The sequence below is a fragment of the Vulpes lagopus genome, chromosome 8 (assembly GCF_018345385.1).
Source record: "Vulpes lagopus strain Blue_001 chromosome 8, ASM1834538v1, whole genome shotgun sequence".
Classification (NCBI taxonomy): domain Eukaryota; kingdom Metazoa; phylum Chordata; class Mammalia; order Carnivora; family Canidae; genus Vulpes; species Vulpes lagopus.
Genome location: NC_054831.1, coordinates 86,609,267 through 86,633,189, shown reverse-complemented (window position 1 = coordinate 86,633,189; position 23,923 = coordinate 86,609,267). Strand labels below are relative to the sequence as shown.

Here is a 23,923-nt window from a genome sequence, read left to right as displayed (position 1 = left end):
TAAATAAATAAATAAAGGCTCTGATTGCCCTGTGCATCTGTGTGTTGTTCTGGAAACTGAGAAATGGAATCTGACAGACCAAGACCTGAAGAGAATAGTGTTCTGTGGTCAGAACCTTATTCCAGAGATCCAAAAGGCTAGGGGCAAGTGTCTGCTTATAATATAATATGCAGGCTTGACCCCTCCAACGAGGACCTGATAACTTGGCAACTTCCTGGCCTACATGACTGGCACAAGGTGAACTGTCATGTACCAGAGGGGAATAGTTTAGCCACTCTCCGCTTCAACTTTAGGCTTCCTTAGATCTTTGTAGTTTATAAACAGCATAACATTGTGGTTAAGAGCATGAGCTAAGGGGATCCCTGGGTTGCTCAGCGGTTTAGCACCTGCCTTCGGCCCACAGCATGATCCTAGAGTCCTGGGATCAAGTCCCACATCGGGCTCCCTGCATGGAGCCTGCTTCTCCCTCTGCCTGTGTCTCTGCCTCTCTCTCTCTCTATGTCTCTCATGAATAAATAAAATCTTTAAAAAAAAATTATCACTTTCCTTTAAAGTCATTCAATAATATCCTAATGTACATTTGCCTTTACATCGGCTAGGTGCTGTACAGACTGATCAAGACAAATTAAATTCCTTCCTTCCATTCAATCAGACCTGGCCATCTTGGAATCTTCCCAAGGCCCTTAGAAACAGGAATCCTTTCTTTCTTTCATTTTTTTTTTTTAAATCTGTTCCCTCTTCAGTCTAGTTAGGAGAAAGAAAGTTTCTGGGGGTAGGACGTTTAAACTGATGGGCCATTAACACGATAAAAAAGCAAAAGAAATTTTCCAGGTCACCAGCCAACAACTTTAGAGTGGTATTTAAAATTCACTTGCTTAGGAGTAGGGAAAGAGGTTGGTCATGAGAGGGTGGATAAGGATTTCTCCTAGCTGATGGGGAACTCAGGAATACCCTTTTTATGGATAGCAAAACCAATAAACACCATTACAAGTGGCTTGGTTTGTGGGCTGATCTTTTATCATAGTACTTAAGAAGCAGATATCGAATAAAATCCAGAGAGAAAAGGTTCTCCTTGGCTTCAGATTTAGGGAACACCTGGATCCCTGTTACAATACAACATATCCACAAATTTCTTCAAGGCCACTGAAGATACACACACACACACACACACACACACACCACTCCCTCTCATACATACCTTGCCTTATTCCAGCTGTGATAAAGTTCAGTAGGAGAAGAGTCATGGTCATGCTGTGTTTCCCCCACCCCAAGTTTATATTTTTAAAATTTATTTGTTGGCAGTCTGGAAGTCATTGGGGAAGGCAGCTTCAGCACTTAAATGGTAAACAAAAGTATTCTAGGGATCACCTTTGCTGCTGAAGGAAGAATGACCAGCAAAGAGTCCTCCTGAAATTTGGTAGCTGTGCCTTATCACCTCCCTGTACCACTCTCTCCTCTCCCACACTGCACTGCTCTAGAAACATGCACAGCCCTGGGAGCTTCTGGAAGCCCTGCCAAATTGCACAAGGCAGCTTAAGTAGTAGCTATACACAGTTTTAGGTTTTACCAGTACAATAGTTTCCAAACTCTTTAAAACTCAGCAGAATCCTTTCCAAAAGGACACAAAGGTAAAATAGATGAAAACTATAGCTTTAGGGAATCCCTGGGTGGCTCAGCAGTTTTTCGCCTGCCTTCGGCCCAGGGTGTGATCCTGGAGTCCCAGCATCAAGTCTCACATCAGGCTTCCTGCATGGAGCCTGCTTCTCCCTCTGCCTGTGTCTCTGCCTCTCCCTCTGTGTGTGTGTCTGTGATGAATAAATAAATAAAAATCTTAAAAAAAAAAAAACTATCGCTTTAATGTGGTAGGAGCCAATCACAAGGTTGCTCAAATGGGTCCTTGGGATAAAACAAACAAACAAACAAACAAACAAACAATTTTTTAATATCACTCTACTATTAGGTAATTTTGTCATTACAATCATGTCCAGGGTCCTCATTATGCCTTTAGAACCCTTTTCTGATGTAGCCCCTACCTACCTGAGCTTCATGCAGCTATTCCCATGTTGTTTGCGCTCTTGATTTACTCCTTGATTTTGGTGGTGCAGGTCCTCAACTAGCTTCCTGGGAAGAGACGCACGGCAGGTAAATTTTTTGAAACCTTGCATTTCAGCATCTATCTTGCCTTTCGTTCCCTCTTCACATTTTTACCAGTAGTTTTGCTAGGTATAAAAATCTAGGTTGTAAATCATTCCCCAACAAGCCCAGGCCTCTGCAGCATCCAGGTGTTTGAACTAGAAGATCCTCTTGCATAGAAAATACACCCCATGCCCTTGTGTGACTAATACTTGATTGTTCTCTTTTTTTTTAAGAATTTATTATTTTTTTTAAGTAATGTCTACACCCAAAATAGGGCACGGAGCCTATAATCCTGAGATCAAGAGTCACATGCTCCACCAACTGAGCCAGATGGGTGCCTCACATCTCATTATTCTTGTCAGGGAAACTTATCTGCCCAGACACATATCCCTCCTAGTTGCTCCCACAACCTGGTACTTACTCCTTGGTACAATTCTTACAACATATTATCACTACCTGCTTACTTATCTGTGTCCTCCACTAGTTTGTGAGCATGAGGGCTAAAAACACAAAGCCACAGTGCCACTCAATAAATATTTGTTGAAAAGAAAAAAATGAATGGTTGTGATATTTTTTTTAAGATTGATTGAGTGATTGATTGATTTGATGGAGGGAGATGCAAGCACACACGGGAGGGGCAGAAGGAGAAGGGGAATCTCAAGCAGACTCTATGCTGAGCACACAGCCCAGCATGGGATTCAATCCCAGGACCTGAAATCACAAACTGAGCCAAAACCAAAAGTCAGACACTCAACCAACTGCACCATCCAGGCGCCCCAGATGATATTTTTTTATTACAAGACACGATGTACAGTAAAATGTTTCAAAAATGCCCTTACCAGCTGGTGTATGCTGGGGGAGTAGGGAGGAGGACTGGTCTAGGAGAAGAAATGCCACCTTGATACTAAGGGTGCAGTAAGAACACTTATAATTTCTTGTTCAGTATCTGCGTTTCATGAGGACAGGGACCAGATCTGACCTCTCAATGCTGTGTTCCCAACAATCATACCATAATGACAGCTTAATAAAGAACTGCTGAATTAATGAACTGGTCCAAACAAAGGAAGTCCTATGCATCACACGATCAAGAAAACAGAAAAAGTCCCTACACTGTCTTACAGTCATAGGGAAAACAGAGGTCTCTAATGAAGACACAATTCACCATCTGTCTCCACCCTGCCTCCAACAGCAAACCCTCTTCCAAATCCCTGTTCCAGATATAGGCTTTCCCTTCTTTGGACACATGGATTTGAAGTCCCACAATTATCTGGTTTGGACCCCTGATTTTACAGTCTGTTTATTTTCAATCAGCAAGTTCTATTGTCTCCTCTACCTCTCTCCCTTTACAGCAGCTCTCACCCTGAACCTCTTGCTTCATTCCTATAGTACCCACTGACACCTCCGTCACCCCACACCTATGTTTCCCCATGGCTCTGTCCTTCATTCCAAGTCATTTTGACACCTCTGTCGGATTAATCTCTCTGAAGCATCACTTTTCAGTGTCTCCTCACTGCCCAAAAATACCTTCAGAGGCTCTTGACTTCCTCCTGTGTTAAGTCACAACTCTTCTGCAAGTTTTCACCCTTCAGAATGACTTCTGATGCTCTGTTTTCCCTCCTCACACACACTGCCCACTTATCACCCATACACAATTCTCACTGATTAGGCAAGATGCTTCACTGTCTCAGAAACAACAGAACAGACTTCTGCACGACTTATGCATTCTCTTCTCTGGAATGTTCTCACCCCTCTCTTAATTCAATCCATCCTTCCCAGACCTGATTTACATCTTTCCTCCTCCAAGATGCCTTTATGTACAACTTTAGGCCTTGCAGATCTCCCTAAATTTAAGATCCAAATAGCATTTATCATCTTTGCAGCCCAGGTATATCCAGATGTGTGCCTTATATAAAATATATAGTCCAGGGCAGCCCAGGTGGCTCAGTAGTTTAGCGCTGCCTTCAGCCCAGGGCATGATCCTGGAGACCTGGGATCAAGTCCCATGTCAGGCTCCCTGCATGGAGCCTGCTTCTCCCTCTGCCTATGTCTCTGCCTGTGTGTGTGTGTGTGTGTGTGTGTGCGTGTCTCATGAATAAATAAATAAAATCTTTATAGTCCACATGCATAAATGTCATCTTCCCCAGCTAGCCTGGCTGCTCCTTGATGGTAAGGATGTCCTGTTCTTGGATCTCAGGGCCTTAGATTTCAACACAGAGTAATATTCAGGAGGTAGTAAGAGAGCTGCCTTCAGAAACAGACAAACCAGGGTTATCCCAATCCTACCAATTCTAATTGTGTGTTTTTGGACCCTCTGAGCCTCAATATTCTCATCTACAAAATTGGGATAATAGTGCTATCTCATAGGTTTGTTGTGAAAATTTAAATGAGATAATGCTAAGTAAAGCAGTTTGCACATTGTTTTGATACAGGATAAGTACTCAGTATGTGTCAGCTATTGTTATTAGAGACTCCAATCCCCGTTCTTGGAGTTGAACTTTGGCCTTGATTTTGCTTTAGACTTTCTGTCACTGAGCCAGCCTTGCAAATAGTGATTTCCTGCCAGTTCCTGCCTCTGTGTCCAGCCTTGGCTGGTCAAAGCATTTTCTGCAAGCAGTGGCTAAGAGAAAGTTCCATCGTGCAAAGTCATCTCAGGCCCCACATGGTGGTTCCTCCTGCCCTCAGCACTACTGAATTCAGTGCTGAATTGTTCAATACCTTTGGGTTTTCAACCTTTTTAAAAAATACATATGTATTTTTTTTTAAAGATTTTATTTATTTATTCATGAGAGACACACACAGAGAGAGAGAGAGAGAGAGAGAGAGAGAGAGAGAGGCAGAGACACAGGCAGAGGGAGAAGCAGGCTCCATGCAGGGAGCCTGATGTGGGACTCAATCCCAGGACTCCAGGATCAGGCCCAGGGCTGAAGGCGGCACTAAACCGCTGAGCCACCCGGGCTGCCCTGGATTGTCAACCTTAAGCCTTTCTTTTTTCCACTTTTTCTTTATCACTATTGTCATATCACAAAAACAATACATGCTCATTATCTGAAAAAAAAAAAAGTACATAAGAATATAAAGTAAAGAGCTAAAGTCTCACTCCTCACTCAAACCTCCATTCATACTCTTCAGAAGTAACCAGTTAGGAGTTTTTCATGTGTATTTCCAGAAAACATCCATGGCTATAGAAACATACACACAGACACTTTTCTGTGGCTTGCTTTATTCACTTAATTATCAGTCTTGAACACCTTTCTCTACCTATCCCTGATAGCTTCACCACACACTGTTCAATGGCAACTTAGACTTCTTTTTAAAAATTTTTTCTTTATTTGAGAGAGAGAGAGAGAGAGTGAGCTGGAAGGAGGAAGGGGGAGGCAGAAAGAATCTGAAGCAGACTCTGCATTGAGCGCAGAGCCTTACATGGAGCTCAGTCCCACAAATAGAAGATCACAACCTGAGCCAAAACCATGCCCAACCAACTGCACCACCCAGTCACCCCTTAGATTTCTTTTGTGAACAACTAAAGTTGACTTTATTAATCCTCTACACATGGGCATGTAGGTTGCTACTACTAAAACAACGTGATGAACATCCTTGTATAAACATCTCTGTGTACTCCTTAAGTCTTCAGGCTTCTCTGATTTCCAGATTAGATTGGACAGGGGGGTGATTCATCAAATTTCATTCTATCTCCTGACTCTCCACCCAAATATGGTATTCAGTCCCTATACCCACTGACTCACTGGTCAGTAGTGTGGCCATCTTCCTCTTCACTTCAAAATAGAATAAAGAGATCACTGGACTGTTTCGTAATGATCCCACTCAAAAAGAGTTCACAGAACCTATGCTTCTCCCTTTATCTGGAACCAGAGGGGCATCCCAGGCATTGGAGAATAAGATTTCAGAATCCAGCTGTGTTCTCAGGTAGCCCTGAGGTAGCCCCAAAGAAGGAAGGAAACACGTCTTTGGTTCATGAGCCACAATTCCAGCTGTTGTCAGTGGAGCTGAGAGGGATGTGAGTGTAACAACAAGGCTTCAGGTGGTGGCTGGGGGGAGGTGAACACACAAGGCTTTCATCAGCAGTGACTTGGCATTATTATCCTAGCCCACATCCGTCCCTTTACATAGTGTCCTTGCTCAGGCCAAGGACAGGATGGAACAGCAGGAACTTTGATTGCTTATCCCCAGTTCAGCCTGACTCATGCAGGACCCCAAGCCAGCCCCTTACTGTACCCTGGGGGAAGCTCCAGGAGCCTAGGTGAAACTAGGGCTGGAAAAAGTTGCCCCTGGGATGTATCCAAGTTGCTTACTTATAACTCTATGACCCACAGTGAGCCATCAAACCATCTTAAGCTTCAGTTAGCCCATCCTCCATCTGTAAAAAAAAGTAAATGAAACACCAACAGTCCCTGGGTTACATTGTCCTTGAAGGCAGGAGGTATACCAAGTGCTTAACAAGAACATGGCATTACATAAGCAGTCAATAAATCTTTGATACTTGCTTCACTGATATCTCCCTCTTGCCTAGCTCAGTGCCCAATTCAGAGTAGGTGCTTAATTAAAATTTTTTTTTCAATGAATGAATGAACAACCTCTTCATTTCTGAAGGGCAGACAGGAAAATTGGAAAATAACCCTGAAGACCTCTCCAACCTCATGTCACCCTATTCTCTTCTTCACGATCTGGAAGTTTACTGATAATGCAGTTTGGTTTGGTTCACTCAATTCATTTTCTCTCTCTCTCTCTCTCTTTCTCGTGCTCTCTGTCTCTCCCTTCCTCCTTCCCTCCCTCAGAGAAAAGATGTTCTATTCTCCTTGGCCTGTCCCCAAGATCCAGCCACATCAAAGAATAAGCTCAGGGCCAAGGTCTTGGAATGCAGCATTACCTCAGGATTTCTTTCTTTTTTTTCTTTTTTTAATTTACCCTTCATTTATTTATTTTTAAGATTTTATTTATTTATTCATGAGAGACACACAGAGAGAGAGAGGCAGAGACACAGGCAGAGGGAGAAGCAGGCTCCAGGCAGGGAGCCTGATGTGGGACTCAATCCCGGGACTCCAGGATCACACCCTAGGCCAAAGGCAGGTGCTAAACCACTGAGCCACCCAGGGATCCCCAACCTCACGATTTCTAAAGAGAAACTAAGTCCTAGGATCACGGAGTATCAGAGGAGGGAGGAAAGAAAGTCCATTTTATTCATTCAATAATTATATATGTGGAATATCTATTGTGTCTAGAAGTGAAACCAAAAGCTTGCTGCTTGGTCTTGCCTCTACTCTCTTGCCATGCTGGCATCTGCCTCAAACCCTCAAAGCCTGATCTCCCACCTCCCTTTCCTGTAGGTAGTCCTCAGGTACTCCCACTGTTAATCCAGGTGCCCTTCTGGACTACTCCCAGGGTAGTACCTACCTCTCTCCCAGCACCTTTCTCCTCCTTTGGTTTCTCTGGGTGAGCATATTCTTCCATTGTCCTCCCTTCTCCCTCCTCTGCCCCTGATTCTTGCTTTGTGTTGTGAGTGTAACTGCATCTCTCCAAAATCCATTATGTTATAGTCCCAACACCCTAAACCTCAGAATATGACTGTATCTGGAGACAGGGTCTTTTTTTTTTTTTTTTAAGAATTTTTTTTCTTTTTAAGATTTTATTTATTTATTTATGAGAGACACAGAGAGAGGCAGAGACACAGGCAGAGGGAGAAGCAGGCTCCATGCAGGGAGCCCAATGTGGGACTCGATCCTGGGACCCCAGGGTCACACCCTGGGCCCAAGGCGGGCACTCAACCTCTGAGCCACCCAGGCGTCCCTGGAGATAGGGTCTTATAAACATTTTATTTTCTACTTGAGAAAGAGAGTGAGAAAGTGAATGAGTACGAGTGAGGGAAGAGCCAGAAGGGGAGGGAAAGAATCTTGAGGAGACTCTGGGCTGAGCACAGAGCCTGATGCAGGGCTCAATCTCATGACCCTGAGATCATGACCTGAGCTGAAATCAAGAGTCAGATGCTCAAGTAACTGAGCCATTCAGGTGTCCCTAGAGACAGGGTCTTTAAAAAGTAATTAATGAGGGAGGCCTGGGTGGCTCAGCAGTTGGGTGCCTGCCTTCAGCTGAGGTCGTGTTCTTGGGATCTGGGATCGAGTCCCACATTGGGCTCTCTGCAAGGAGTCTGCTTCTCCCTCTGCCTATGTCTCTGCCTCTCTCTCTCTCTCTCTGTTTGTCTGTCATGAATAAATAAATAAATCTAAAAAAAAAGTAATTAAAGGTGATTAGGTGGTCCTAATCTACTATGACTGGTGGATTTATCAGGACATAGGAAGAGGGAATATCATGTGAAGATAGGGAGAAGATGGCCATCTACAAGCAAAGGAAAGAGGCCTAAGAAGAAAACAATCCTATTGCCATTTTGACCTCCAACTTCTAGTCTCCAGAACTGTGAACTCCAGAATTGTGAGCTAATAATTTTATATCATTTAAGCTACCTCATCTGTGGTACTTTGTTACAGCAGTCCTAGCAAACTAATACACCCCCTGTAGTGTATGTCACAATCATCACCCAAAGATCCCATCCTCCTCTATTAACCTACCTCTATGGCCTCAACTATCATCCCTCCCTTTCCCAATGTCTCACTCAGGTCAACATATCCATACACTGTAACTTGAACTTCCATCCAGATCCCAGCCCCAAATTCCAGCTGCCTACCAGACAATTATTCCTGAATTGTTTTGCCAATCCTGAAGCCTCAAGGGTAGTCTAAAACCACAAAATCCTTCTAGGTCAGTCCAACCACATATCTTTACACATGAAGAAACTAAGGCACAAAACAAAAACAAACTTGGCTCTTTCCGACTTCCCTATTCCTAAAGGTACCATCCATCAGGTCACTCAAAAATGTGGAATAATCTTTTACTCTGCCCCTTTTCCTCCCTCATAGCCAATCAAGGAACTTCTAATTGATCCCAAAATCATGATGTCTGTTATCTAGTGTTTTAGCTCCTTTTTTTTTTTAAATTAAGCTCTATGTTCAATATAGGGCTTAATCTTACAATCCCAAGATCCAGAATCACATGCTCTACCAACTAAAGCAGCCAGCACCCCAGCTCTATCTTGTTTATCTTTGTTATCTCTGTCCCCCCAACAGATAAACTATTTCAGTGCATTTATATTTATTTATTTATTTATTTTTAAAGTTGGCCTTTTTTTTTTAAATTTTTATTTATTTATGATAGTCACACAGAGAGAGAGAGAGAGAGGCAGAGACACAGGCAGAGGGAGAAGCAGGCTCCATGCACCGGGAGCCCGACGTGGGACTCGATCCCGGGTCTCCAGGATTGCGCCCTGGGCCAAAGGCAGGCGCCAAACCGCTGCGCCACCCAGGGATCCCTCAGTGCATTTATATTTAGATAAGTATTGAATTTTTAGGACTCAGTGGCCTGTTGTGTTAGAAAGACAGAATATCACTGAAGGTAAAAGCATAAGCTCCAGTCTCTCACATGGGTTTGGTTCCTGGTTCTATCCTATGGCTTTCGATATGTCTTTTTGTTTTTTTTTGTTTGTTTGTTTTTGTTTTTTTTCAATATGTCTTTTTGACTATAAAATGAAGACAACAATGATAACTACCTCACAGGGTTCTTGTAAGAATTTTTTTTTTTTTTTAAGTAAACTCTACAACACACAGGGGGCTTGAACTCATGACCCTGAGATCAAGAGTTGCTTGCTCTACTAACTGAGCCAGCAGGCACCTTGATCTTGTAAGAATTAAATGTGGATTTGAACTCAGTATGATCTGGCCTTCAAACTGGTCATACTATACCACTCTACCTCTTTCTCTGGGAATGTAAAAGAATTGCTTCACTTTCTTATAGTATGATAGTCAAAATACCCTGGATGGCTTTCCCAATGAAAACAATTCCAAATAGTGAATAAAATATGTAATTTTTTCAAAAATACATTGTTGAATTGGAATAAAAAAAAGGTAAAATATGCAGAGGCCAAAAAGAAAAGTAAGGAAAAGAAAAGAAGAGAGGAACCCTGGAACACAAGTGAGTACACAAGACAGCTTTACACTAACTCTATTGGCAAAATCCTGGTGACATGAAGCTCCCATCCTGATTAATACAAGGAATGAGGCAGATAGAAGATACAAGGTAAGAAGGAAACAAAGGTAAGTAGAAGGTAATACCTCACAAGGTAAGAAGTGTAATAGAAGTCCCTCAAAAAAGGGATGCCTGGGTGGCTCAGCGGTTGAACATCTGCCTTCAGCCTAGGGCATGATCCTTAGAATCCCGGGATGGAGTCCCACGTCTGGCTCAGGGTGCCTGCTTCTCCCTCTGCCTATGTCTCTGCCTCTGTTTGTGTGTCTCTCATGAATAAGTAAATAAAATCTTTAAAAAGGGGGGGGTCCGTAAAGAGTCATAACCTCAGGGTAAGCGTGAATGAGAAATATATCTAAAAGCACAGAAGGGGCCTCAAGGAAATCTGTTTGGCAAACACTAATATTGGATGAGCAAAGAAAAATAAAATCTCCCATGAAAATTCATACCTACAAACCAGCCTTCACATGAGTTTATACTCTCTCTCATAAATAAATAAATAAATCTTTAAAAAAATGTATTCATTTATGATAGACACACAGATTGAGAGAGAGAGAGGGACACAGGAGGAGGGAGAAGCAGGCTCCACCCCAGGAGCCCGACGTGGGACTCGATCCCGGGACTCCCAGATCAGGCCCTGGGCCAAAGGCAGGCGCTAAACCGCTGAGCCACCCAGGGATCCCCAGAGAGAGGAAATCTTAAGCAGGTTCCATGCTCAGTGCAAAGCCTAACTTGGGGCTCAATCTCACAACCCTGAGATCATGACCTGAGCTGAAGTCAAGAGTTGGACACTTAGCTGAATGAGCCACCCAGGTGGCCTTATTTCAAGAAATAAATGTGAGCCTTAAATAGATGGACTAGGGATAAAAGACTATAAAAAGTAACCAAGCCAATTTTGAACAACAACAAAACATTAAAACTAAGATAAATTAAATAGATAAGATATTGTTAAAGGCAGAATTCATTTACTAGAAAATGGATCTGAAGAAATCTAAAAACCCAAAGATATAAAGAGATGAAGAATACAAAAACTATGTATGTGACACTGGAGGTTAGAATAAGATGGTCTAATATATATTTAATTGTATTTACCAAAGAAAATAAAGGAAAGAATAAGGAATAGGAGTGTTTGTAGAGTCAGGACCAGAATTAGAGTGAAGTGAGTGAGGTACCTACGGGATAAAATTTATTTTAGACACTCAGTCTCAGGGCCAATTCTCCATTTACACAAATATAAATTTAAAAAATAATAAAATAAAAATTAAGGGCCTCCTTAAATTTGGTGCCCTGGGCACTTCACTGGCTTCACAATGATGCCGGCCATGCTGAGAATTTTTCCAAATTGTTGTAAGACAGCAAATTCCGGACCCAGAAATCCCAAGAAGGGTAAAGAAAAATATATTCACAACTACTTACATCATAGTGAAACTGCAGAGGACCTGGGACTAAGATAGATCGATGACAAAGAAACTGAAGTTAGACGGGCCACAGGCTTCTCAGTAGCCACAATGGAAACCAGAAGGTTATCTTCAATGTGCTGAGACAAAATAACAGTTGTTCAAGAATTTATCCAAGAATTCAAATATGAGAGGAAAGAAAGTAAATTTCAAACCAATGAAAACAGAATTTACTACAGGCACTGAAGGAAACTCTGAGGGATGAAGTTCAGGCAGAAAGAAATCTCAGACACTTATAAAAAGGAACAGTGAACAAAGAGATGAGTGGTTCTGTAAGCCACCAATAAACAGTATTTGACCACATAAAGAAACAACAATGTCTCATCTCTTCTGAAAAATAAATAAATAATTAACTAATTAAATAAATACAGAATGAACACATTGAAATAGCAGAATATAAAGGGGGGGGAGGAAGGGGAGTGGAAAGTTAAGAATTTAAGTTAATTAAGGTCCTTGAATTGTGTTGCTTAAGAGGTCAAAAATTGTGATTGATATTTAAGTATCTCGGACATTATAACCTTCACAGCAACCAGTGGGAAAGAATGGGATGTTTAAAAAAAAAACACTTCAGTCCACAGGATGAGAAAGTAGAAGGAAAAACAAAAATAAAAACCAGCACACAAGGAGGCTGTGCATGTGGCTCTGTGGGTTAAACGCCTGCCTTCTAGTCAGGTCATGGTCCTAGGGTCCTGGGATGGAGGCCCACATGGAGCCCCTGCATCAGGCTCCCTGCTCAGTGGGGTATTTGCTTCTCCCTCTCCCTTGGCCCCTCTCCCTGCTGGTGCTCTTTCTCTCTCACTCACTCTCACTCTCTCACGAATAAATAAAAATCTTTTTAAAAAATCTAAAAACTGCTCTAAAAGGTAATCTCAACATATACATATGCAATACAAAAAGCCCTAAAAATAAGACAGAAAGAACTCTAACTAATTCAGTAATTTTCAGTTCTCATATAAATACATGAAAAACTGAAATGTACCGCTCTGCATTGAAAAGACAGAGCTTGTCAGACTGGCTAGAAACCAAAATCCAGTAATGCGTGCTTCTTACAAGTAAAACAAAGGAGTGAGTTTAAGTAACTGGTGAAGTTTCCTCCTGCTTCATCCAGCCAATGCGATTTCTCTGTAAAGTCGAACAGAAGAGAACAGAAGAAATTCAGTCATCTGAGGAGAGTTTGATAAAGGAACTATTTGCAAACATGTGGCCAGACTTCAAGGAAGCCACAAGGATAGTGCGACACCCTGGAACTGGGAAAAACTACTCTGTTATCACCTCTAGGATGGAATGACATATTCTCTAACACACTCACACTCCTACACCCATAGCTTCAAGACTTTTAATAGTATCTTGTGGTCCTTGAGAAGGATAAAACTGCACATCTTTCCATAGCCTCTGTCCCCTCGCCCCTATCTCTAGCTATTTCTGGGCCTAGAGTCTACTGGATTTTCAATCCTTTAGTCACAGTGGCTTTCTCTTTCATCCTCAGGTTCACCATGCCTGCTCCCTCCCACCTCAGGACCTTTGTGTGTGCCGTTCTTGGCCTGGAATACTTCTCACTCCACCTTTTAAACCCACTTATCATCAGTGATCCTTTTGGGCTCAGCTCAGGTATCATTACATACTAGAGGAACTTTCCCAAAGCCCCAGCCTTCATTATATTCCTGCAGAGCACTGATCACTGCTGTCATTTTATGTTTATATTGGTGCAGTTGTTTGGTGAATGTATGTCTCACTAAACTGGAAACTCTGTAAGGGTAAGAATGGCACTCTTTATATTCACATCTACGCAGTGCCTGGCACCTGGCACCCAGCACAAGCTCAAATAATACTGATGAGTAAAGGGTTGAAAACATCCTTACTAAGAGAAGGGCACTTTGCCCAGAAACAAGTGTTCCACACCCTAAGAAACTTTCCCTGGTTTCATCACACAATTTGCGTTCATTCAGAGAAAATTAAACACAGCTACCTTCAAAGGCCGGCAATTGGACAGCATCTCAGCAAACCTCCACCCAAGGTGGAGGGCAGGGAGTACCCTCCCCATTCTTGATCCATCAGACCCGGGGCAGAGGCAGATGGATTAATGACCAATCATGAGCCTTTCCAAGCCCTAAATGGTGGATGGGGCCACAGCCAATGGCACCCAAGTGACTGAACACTGGACATTTTGGCAGAATGGGACTGAAAGAGTTGAGTTTGGTTGGCTTCAAACAATTGCTGACCACAAAGAAAATCCTCTGCCTTAAAATTCCCATTTGGAAAAGAGACGATGAAAAGCAGTTCCTTTGATTAATGAAATTTATATCCTCTTCTCCGATTGGACTGAATTTACACATGGTTGCCATGGCTCTATGCCTTGGCTTCCTGATCCTCAATGAGGATGAAAATTTTTAGATTCTTTAAGAGCATCAATAATAATAACAGCAGGGGATCCCTGGGTGGCGCAGCAGTTTGGCGCCTGCCTTTGGCCCATAGCACAATCCTGGAGACCCGGGATCGAATCCCACGTCAGGCTCTCGGTGCATGGAGCCTGCTTCTCCCTCTGCATGTGTCTCTGCCTCTCTCTCTCTCTCTCTGTGTGACTATCATGGGTGAATAAAAATTTTTAAAATAAAAGAAATAATAATAGCAGTAGCAGCTACTGACATTTACCAAACACCACTCCATGCCAGATTCTGTGTTAAGTTTTATTTTTATATATATAAAATCTCTTTTAATCTTCACATAAAGTAGCTCATGGTGGTCCCATTTAAGACTCTTCAATGACTTCCACTGATACTAAAATAAAATGCGGAGTGCCTGGCTGGCTCAGCAAAGTGTGCAACTCTTGTTCTTGGGGTTGTGAGTTTGAGCCCCATGTTGGGTATAGAGATTATTTAAAAGTATAACCTTACGGGATCCCTGGGTGGCGCAGCGGTTTAGCGCCTGCCTTTGGCCCAGGGCGCGATCCTGGAGACCCGGGATCGAATCCCACATCGATCGGGAGCCTACTTCTCCCTCTGCCTATGTCTCTGCCTCTCTCTCTCTCTCTGTGACTATCATAAATAAATAATAAAAAATAAATAAAAATTTAAAAAATAAAACCTTAAGATACATTTTAAAAAGTAAGAGGCGACTGGGTAGCTCAGTCAATTAAGTATCTGACTCTTGATTTTGGCTCAGGTTAAGATGTCAGAATTATAAGATCAAGCCCTGCATTGCTAGGGGCTCTATGTTCAGCAGGGAGTGTGCTTGGGATCTCCTCTCTCCCTCCCCATTACCTCTTTCTCTCTCAAATAAATAAGTAAATAAATAAATCCTTTTAAAAATAATTTAAAAATTTAAATAAATAAAATGCAAACTCCTTACCACAGCCTTCAAGGCCCTGCATGACCTGGCCCCTGCCTATTTCTGCTGTTGTATCCCAAAGAGCCCACCCATTAGTCAGTTAGTTCCTGCAAGATCAACCTTCATTCTGCAACTCACATACACCAAACCTGTCCCTACCTCATGTCCTTTGCACCAGCTGGCCCTTCTGCGCAGAGTGTTCTTCCCTCGGATCCACCTACAGCTGCCTTCTGATCATCGATCTCAGCTCAATCACTGCCATCCTGACTCCGCTACTATGCTTCCCCCATTGCTTGGTCATAGCACCCTGTTTTATTGCCTCCATTGACTGTATCACTATCTAAAATTACCTTAATTATTTGTTTGTTCCATTATTATCTGCATCTTCTAACTAGAACATACATGCATTCCATGAGAGCAAAGCCTCATCTATCTTTTCGCCCCTGAATTCTCAGTGTCCAAAACAGAGCAGCACACAGTAGGCATTCCACAAACGTTTTTCAAGTAAAGGAATGAGTGAAAGACTCTGAGATATAAGAACTACTATGCTTAACCAATTTTATAGGTAAAGAACTTATGGCCTAGTGGTGTTGGGTGACTTGCCCAAGATCACAGAGATGGTAGGTAAATAGAAGCACTGAGTAACAATTCAATCCACTTGTGCTCTTAATCACTACACAAATAGAGACTCATTTCATGAATCATGTCATGATTATCTCCTCTCTATTCATTCATTTTTTTTTTTTTTAAGATTTATTTATTTTAGGGAGAGTGAGCGAGAACAGGAGTGGGAGGGGCAGGGCAGCCTGGGTGGCTCCGTGGTTTGGCGCCGCCTTCAGCCCAGGGCGTGATCCTGGGGACCCGGTATCCAGTCCCACGTCGGCCTCTCTGCGTGGAGCCTGCTTCTCCCTCTGCCTGTCTCTCTGCCCCTCTCTCTCTTTCTCTCTGTGTCTCTCATGAATAAATAAATAAAATCTTTTTTTTTTTTTTTAAAGGGATTGGGAGGGGCAGGAGAGAGAATCTCAAGCAGACTTTGCCCTGAGCACAAAGCCCAGTGTGGGGCTTGATCTCACAGCCTTGAGAGCATAATGTGAACTGAAACCAAGAGTCAGACTCTTAACTGTGCCACCCAGACACCTCTCCCCTCTATTCATTTTTTTTTTTTAAAGATTTTATTTATTTATTCATGAGAGACACAGAGAGAGAGGCAGAGACACAGGCAGAGGGAGAAGCAGGGTCCCTGCAGGGAGCCCGATGTGGGACTCCATCCTGGAGCTGCGGGATCACAAAGGCAGATGCTCAACCTCTGAGCCATCCAGGCAACCCCCTCTATTCATTCTTTACATAGAACCTGGCCCAAGACCTAGGCAGCAAGGAAACATAATAAAGAAGTACAGAGTGTGAATTACTACAACCACTTGTGATAACTGAAGTACTCACTAAAGCTAAACCAGTCCTCTGGTTTACTTTATTGTACATCCATAGATACACAAACATGTCTTCAACATAAGTCATGTAGGACTATTAACAGAAGCAATACTCTTTTTTTGTTTTGTTTTAAAGATTTTATTTTGGGGACAGGTGGGTGGCTCAATGGTTGAGCATCTTCCTTTCACCTTAGGGCATGATCCTGGGTCCTGGGATCAGGTCTCTTGTTCCCCAAAGGAAGCCTGCTTCTCCCTCTGCCTGTGTCTCTGCCTCTCTGTCTCTCTTGAATAAATTAATAAAATCTTAAAAAAAAAAAAAAAGATTTTATTTTTAAGTAATCTCTACACCCAACATGGTGCTTGAACTCACAACCCCAAGATCTTGAGTCACATGCTCCACCTACTGAGCTAGCCAGGCAGCCCTAAAAGCAGTATTATTATTTTTTAATTTTTATTTATTTATTCTTTTTAAGTAGAGTCCATGCCCAATGCAGGTTTTTTTTTTTTTTTTTTCCAATGCAGGTTTTGAATTCAGGACTCTGAGATCAAGAGTCACATGCTCTACCCACTGAGCAAGCAGGGGCCCTCTAGAAGCAATATTCTTAAAAGTAAACACTGGAGGGGTGTCGGGTGGCTTAGTTGGTTAAGTATCTGACTTCAGCTCAGGTCATTATCTCAGGGTCCTGGGACTGAGCCCCAGGATCAAGCCCCACATCAGGCTCCACACTCAGGAGGGAGTCTGCTTGTTCCTCTCTCTCTACCCCTACCTCCAGCTGTACTCTGTCTCTGTCTCAAATAAATAAAATCTTTAAAAAAAAATAAACACTGGAAACTACATATTCATCAAAAACAGTATGAACAAATATACTACAGTACAATTATACAACAGAATAGTATATAGCAACAAAACAGAAACTACAACTACAGGCAACCACATGGATGAATCTCATACAAAAAAAGTATCTACTATGTATTTCCATTTATAGAAAGATAAAAAAATAGACCTTAATCTATGGTGCTAAAAGTCAAGATCGTGAATACTGTTGTGGGTTATGGTGGTGGTTAGAGATGGGAAGGGCATGAATGTGGCTTCCAGAATGCTGGTAGTGTTTTCTTTTTTTGACCTGTCCACTAGTTCCATAGTTGTGTTCACTTTGGGAAAATTCACTGAGTTGTACACTTGATTTATGCAGTTCTATGAATGTTGAATCACATGAAATCTATGTTGAATTGCATGAAATTGCCATCTTTATACATGAGAAGTGGTTGAATGTCGAGGCAATTTCATGTGGTTCAACTAATATGTTATACTTTAAAAAGAGATTACCTAAGGAAAAAAAAATCCTATCCGGTTGAATTGGTTTGTACACAGCTCTGTAAAAACTGGTTTTGAGAAAGAGCCTGTGCCTTCCAAGGGCTCCTTGGCAGGTGGTAAACAGGCTCAGGATGGTTGTAAATTCTTTCCCAGGGCCTGAGGCTGGTGCACTTGGCTGTGTACTCCAGAGTCCAGAGCCTGGGCCAGCCCCAGTTTGATGCAAGTCAGCTGGAGGAGGCCAGAAATGTCCTCCAGCAGAGATGAATAACCCCAGCCTCGGGCCCAAGGTGTTAGGATTCCTAGAACACATCAGTTCTTGACTGCCCTAGTCTCTGCACTCAAGGTGTCCTCCTCCTTCCTGGGCATTTCCATGGCTCCTGCTCCTTAGCCTTCAGCCTTCCCAGAGAGGCTTTCCCCAACTTCCCTGAAGGGGCCAGCTCCCTCCCCAATTGCTGTCACATCCCTTTGTAATTCCCTTTATAGATATTACCAACGTCTAAAATTGTTATTACTTAGGGGCACTTTAGTAGCTCAGTAGTTGAGTATCTGCCTTTGGTTCAGGTCGTGATCCTGGGGTCCCGGGATCTGGCATCGGGCTTCCCACAGGGAGCCTGCTTCTCTGTGTCTTTGCCTCTCTCTGTGTGTCTCTCATGAATAAATAAAATCTTTTAAAAATAAATAAATAAATTGTTATCATTTGGGTGTTGACTTTTGATTATCTGCTCCCACCATTAGACTAAGCTGCATTAGAACAAGGGATTCCTAGAACTTACTTACTGTTGTATCCTCAGGGCCTGGCATGGCACCTGGTACCTAGAAAGTGTTTCAATATTGGTTGAATGAGTGAATTAGTGAACAAATAAATGATCAAAAGAAGTGGCATCAGTAGGGGGCAGGGGAGAAAAGGTGGCCCAAAGCACAACTGCCAAGTTAGAAAAAAGGACATAGCCCCCCCATCACCCTCATGACACAATATTGGGTCTCCAAAAAAGCTGCTGACCCTCCAAGTCTAGACGTTATCCTGACGTTTTCCCAGGGTCCCCGTTCTCTTGTATGAAGGACATAGGCATTTATGAGGTATTTACTGAACCACTCTACGGAGTAGGAATGAATCATTGTGCCCATTATACAGATAAGACTGAGGGTCTAAAGGATTAGTAACTCACCTGAGATCCATCAACAATTAGGTGGCAGTACTTTGGACAAAGTCTAAGTCTGTTTATTCCAGAATTTACCAACCACCTATTACTTGATTTTTCAATGTTACTAGGGAATTTCTGTGATTTGTAAGCAAAAATTAAAGGAGCTACCCTTGGCTATTTTTTTCCTTCTCTTTCTATTCACTGCTCTCAGTGATTGCTTTAGATTTAGCTCCCACACCTGAAATGAACGGTGTGCTTGCATTTTATGTGAATTTGAACTAAAGCAAATCTGAAGTGTGCCACAGAAATATATTCACAGAAATCTTGACTCAGTAGCCAAAACTGATAGCATGCAAATCTGACTTCACAGTGGGCTATGAAGAAATTATTCTTGAATTGTGTGAGGTCTTCTGGAATGCATCTTTTTCATACCATTCTACTGCCCTGCTCAGCAAACAGTGAAAACCAAGGGTCTTGACAGAAAAATGGGGCAAAGGAAGCTAGCGACCTATATTATCACAACCAAGTTAAAATCTTTGAAATATTCCTGTTACACAGATTAATTCAAGTACCACAAAAAATATCTGTGCATTTGGTTTTGAGCTAAGTTATTTGAAAAACATCATGTCCTTCAGCGCTCACAACTCTCTGAAGCAGATACCATGACTATCACCCCTTTTTCACAAGAGGTTTGAAGAGATTAAGAACTATGGGAAGTAAAAAAAAAAAAATTAAAGAATTATGCAAAGTCATCATGTGCTTAATACAACAGAATCATCACTCAGCACACATTCAGCATTATATCACACATGTGCTACCACTGAAATTCAAGCATCTATATTGGCCATGGTTAAAATCAACTCTTTGGTGAACTATTTAAGATACCGAGCCACACAACTGAAAACACCATAACTTTCATCCTGCAAGAATTGTACTAGTTAAAGCAGTGATGACAGCCACAGTATTATTGCTTTAACTATTCATTGACAATGAAAACCCTATTTACATTTAGATTACTTGTCTCTTTCTGAGGTTTTGATACACCCAAGAAATGGACTCCTCTTAAAATTCTAACTCATTCCCTGCATCAAAATGGCCATATGTTGAATAATCACCTAAATGTATATTTGGCACTTACAATTTGCCAAATGCTGTTCTAAGTGTTTTGTGTGCATTTTTCCATTCAAGTTCCACTCAACCCTCTGTGGTAAGTACTACTATTAGTTTTCATATTACAGAGGAGGAAACTGAGGTACATGAAGTTTGGATAACTTGTCCAAGGCTATGGAATTTGTAAGGGTAGGATTGAACCTCGGCAGTCTGTGGTCAATGTCTGCACATCTGTCTTTCGAGGTCCCCAGCCCTCAAAGCTGAAACAAATGAACACACTGAGTCACAAAGCCTAGGAGCAAGGGCCAGAACACAGTTCTAACTCAGGTATGACATACCCTCCTTTCCTCAGAGGATTAGGGTACCCCTGGCTATCATCAGTTGCTCTAACACTCCTTGAGACTCCCTTCTGCTTCTGAGCCTTCTGCCGCTGAGCCCAGCTTGGCAGAGACTGCATTCTGCAGATCTGAGCTGCAGGGAAGCTTCTCCAGGGCCTGTAGGCAGTGTCCCTCTACTTTGCTCTCTGCAGTTTCTATTGCATCACTGATATTAACTGTAATTAAATCAGTCTTCGATCAATTGTTTGTTTAATGTCTTATGTCCCCTACTTGGCTACAGGGGGAGGCAGGTAATCTGTTTGAATTGAGGGGGCTGGCTTCCAGTGTTTAGTATGTGCAATAAGGTTGAGAAATGTCAAGTGAATACAGAAATGCATGAAGGTGCTGATCTTTCCCCTGATGAAGATTACAGGGGAAAGCACATCCCCCCCCCAACCCTGCCTCGGCCCCCGTACCACTGACTGAGAGCTCTAAAAAGGCAAAAATCGTGTCTCTCTCTTTTATCACTATAACCCTGACACCTGGCACTGTGCCTGACTCACAGGAAGTGCATAATAATTTTTGGTGGAATTAATAAATAATTAAAAACATGGCTTCTGACTTTTTATCTGACGAAAAGGGAGAGTAAGACTCAGAACACAGCTTTTTAAAGCAACAGTGCATATGAAAACATACTGAGCACAGGCATGGCACACAGTAAGCGTTACATGAATGTCTGTCAGTGAATTAGAATTCCTGCCTCTCCCAATTCACACTAACTCAGCTTCCAGGTCTTGGGAAGGCCAGGAGCTTTACTAACAGGGCCAAGCCCAGAAGAAGTGAACCCACTCTCCTCCCCTGGCCATGATCTGGTAAGGGTGAAGGTGTTTACACTGACGTTGGAGTGATGGGACTGTAATTAGGACAAGCAGAAACGCAGGGCTGTAAGGATCTGACTCTAGCAGAAAAGTTATACCCGGGCAGGGGATAACCCCTTAGGAGTAAACAAAGTCAGATGAAGTAGAAAGAAAAAAAAGCACAGGCCTACTGCTCACCCAATCCAAAAGAACAAATATGGCACCTTCAGCCTGTCAGGGAGCAAACATTCTGCATTCCCTGTCACCTTTCACTCTGTCCCCTCACCCCCAGCCACCAGCCTCTAGGCTGCTACAGAGGTTTGGAACACAAACCAGAATGTGTCACAAGCTGCTTAAAACCCTTAAGAGAGGGACGCCTGGGTGGCTCAGCGGTTGAGCGTCTGCCTTCAGCTCAGGGCGTGGTCCCAGAGTCCGGGGATCGAGTCCTACATGGGGCTCCCCTTGAGGAGCCTGTTCTCCCTCTGCCTGTGTTTCTGCCTCTCTCTCTCTCTCTCTCTCTCTGTGTGTCTCTCATGAATGAATAAATAAAATCTTAAAAAAAAAAAATCCTTAAGAGGATAATATCTGACCTCCTCACCAGGCCAACTTCTACCTTGTTCGCCAAGCTGTGGCTGCAGAGGCCTACCATCAGCACTTCCACGTCAGGCCTTTCCCACACAGGGCTTCCACCCAGGCTCCCTCTGTCCCATCTGTCTCAACCTCCCTCAGCCTTACCGCTTCTCAGATTTCAGGTCTCAACTCAGACCCCTCCTAGCACTTATCACAGCCTCAAATTGCACGGTCTGTCTGTCTCCTCAAGAGATCGTGAGCTTCACAAGGGCAGGGAACAAGAAGGCTGTCTGCCTCTCACCATCCAGTCTCCAGAATCAGGGCAGGCTTCCACACAGAACAGTATGTGAATACGTGCACACATTTCTCATAGCACTTGCTCAAACTTCTCTTTAGGTTCCAAGTAGAAACATAATATAATCCTCACTTACCTCCCAGACACTCTGAATCGCATTCTGCTTACAAATCAGGGGCTGTGGTTTCTTCACCTCATCCTTCAGTAAAGCTCAGAAAAGACCCGGAATGGAACCCCATCTGTCTCTTGGCTAATTCCTCTAAATCAAGGAAACAGAACAGCAAACAACACACTACCACCACCATCTTGCTTTCCTTTGATAGTTTAGAAAGGATGTATTTACTGCCATCCTTTTAATTGTTCAAGCAAGTCCCAGAGTGAGTGCTGGCTGCAAAATCACTACTCCAACTTCCCTTGTTTAATGTGCTTAAATGACTTAACAAAAAAAAACAGGTTTTTTTTTTTGTCTGTGATGCTGAGAAAGGGTGGTAGCAAAGTAGAGAGAGCTTGGCTGTAAAGATCTGGAAAATCAGCTCTACATTTACTAGATCTTCCACTGAGCAAGGTATAGGACCCTTGCCCTCAATTTCTTTCTACATCTGACAAATGGGAATAATGATACTGAACTTCAGTACCAGCAAAGGTGAGACCTGAACAACTACTATTCTTATCAACTTATCTATACAAAGAGTTTTTCTTTTGGCTTAAATAAGGTCTTAGCTCCGGAAAGACTGTGGTCCTCTAGAAGAGGGGGGCTCTGCCTCCCCGAACTAAGTAAATCACACTGCAAAGTTACCTCTGAGTAGCACGAAGACATTTTAGACCGAGACTCTGTGACTTTGGGTTCTGGTCTGGGTTTGCAAAATGTCCCTTCACTGCCCATCCCCAGAGCCCCAGTCCCAGCTCCAGCCCAAGGCCAGACCTCTGACCTGGACTGGAGGCCTTTCATTGGCTCCTCTGACAACAGCCAAGCGCAGTCCTTTGGTGGCGTAGAAAGAAAAAGACAGCTCACAACCTCGCGGTCAAGCCAGAACACCAGCAAGACAAACTTAACGGGCGATTCAGGCCCTGGCCTAGCTCTCATCCCAGCATCAAAGCCACCCTCCACCCCCCCTCCACTTCCCATCCCTCCACCCCCCACCCCTGCCCCAGGCTACAGTCTCCTCGGTTCCTGGGCGGAGCTGGGCCTGCTGCTGTTATGAGGGCTCCCCGCCTTCCCAGAGTCAGGCCTAATGGCGGGGGCTTTTCTTTTCAAGGGCCTGGGCTGATGCGATACCCCCCACCTGACAGAGCATCATTAACTGCAAAGAAAGGATCCCTGGCTACTTCCATTTCTTTCGCGGCTCAAGAACCCTGTTGTTCTTTAATCCTATGGCCACTCCGGCAGCATCCTCTGCTCGGCCGGCTCCACCCATCCACCTGGCCAATTCTGGGCTGTTCCCGCTTTCTCGGAGGGGAGGTGATGGGGGTGAATGGGGAAAGGCTCCCACTGCAGCAAAGGGCCGTAGCCTTTGGTGTACAGAGGCTCCTCAGGCCCACGTCCCTTGAGAGTTGGGAAACGCAAAGGGGTGGAGAGGGGAGCAGCTTGTCAGGGCAGTCTAGGGCGGGTAGGCGCCAGGGCACTGAGGACATTACACCGGGGTATGGCAGGCGGCGGGGCTGGGTGGGGGGCTGGCGCTGCAAGGCTATAGCCGGGCCTCAAGCTGAATAGCCAGCGTCCGCCGGGGGGCAGGGTGGGGGGGCTACTGGAGATGAAGAGGCCTCGGCCCTGTCGCTGTCCACACCCAAGAAATGGTGGAGTGGGGGTGGGGTGGCCTGTACTCACTCAAGGAAGACTCAGTCTTAGGAATGGAACCAGATTCACTCAAGCAACCCCCACAATGCCCCT

At 43.5% G+C, this 23,923-nt stretch overlaps 1 long non-coding RNA gene across 1 annotated transcript in view; it reads right to left on the bottom strand.

The window, feature by feature from the left end:
• Nucleotides 1–23,101, bottom strand: part of LOC121496851 — a 94,854-nt gene extending 71,753 nt beyond the window's left edge. The window contains exons 1-3 of the long non-coding RNA XR_005989357.1: nt 22,965–23,101; nt 22,172–22,294; nt 2,038–2,121 (exon numbers count right to left, since the gene is read on the bottom strand). This is a non-coding gene — a long non-coding RNA (uncharacterized LOC121496851). The remainder of the gene's footprint in view (nt 1–2,037; nt 2,122–22,171; nt 22,295–22,964) is intronic.
• Nucleotides 23,102–23,923: the final 822 nt, after the last annotated feature.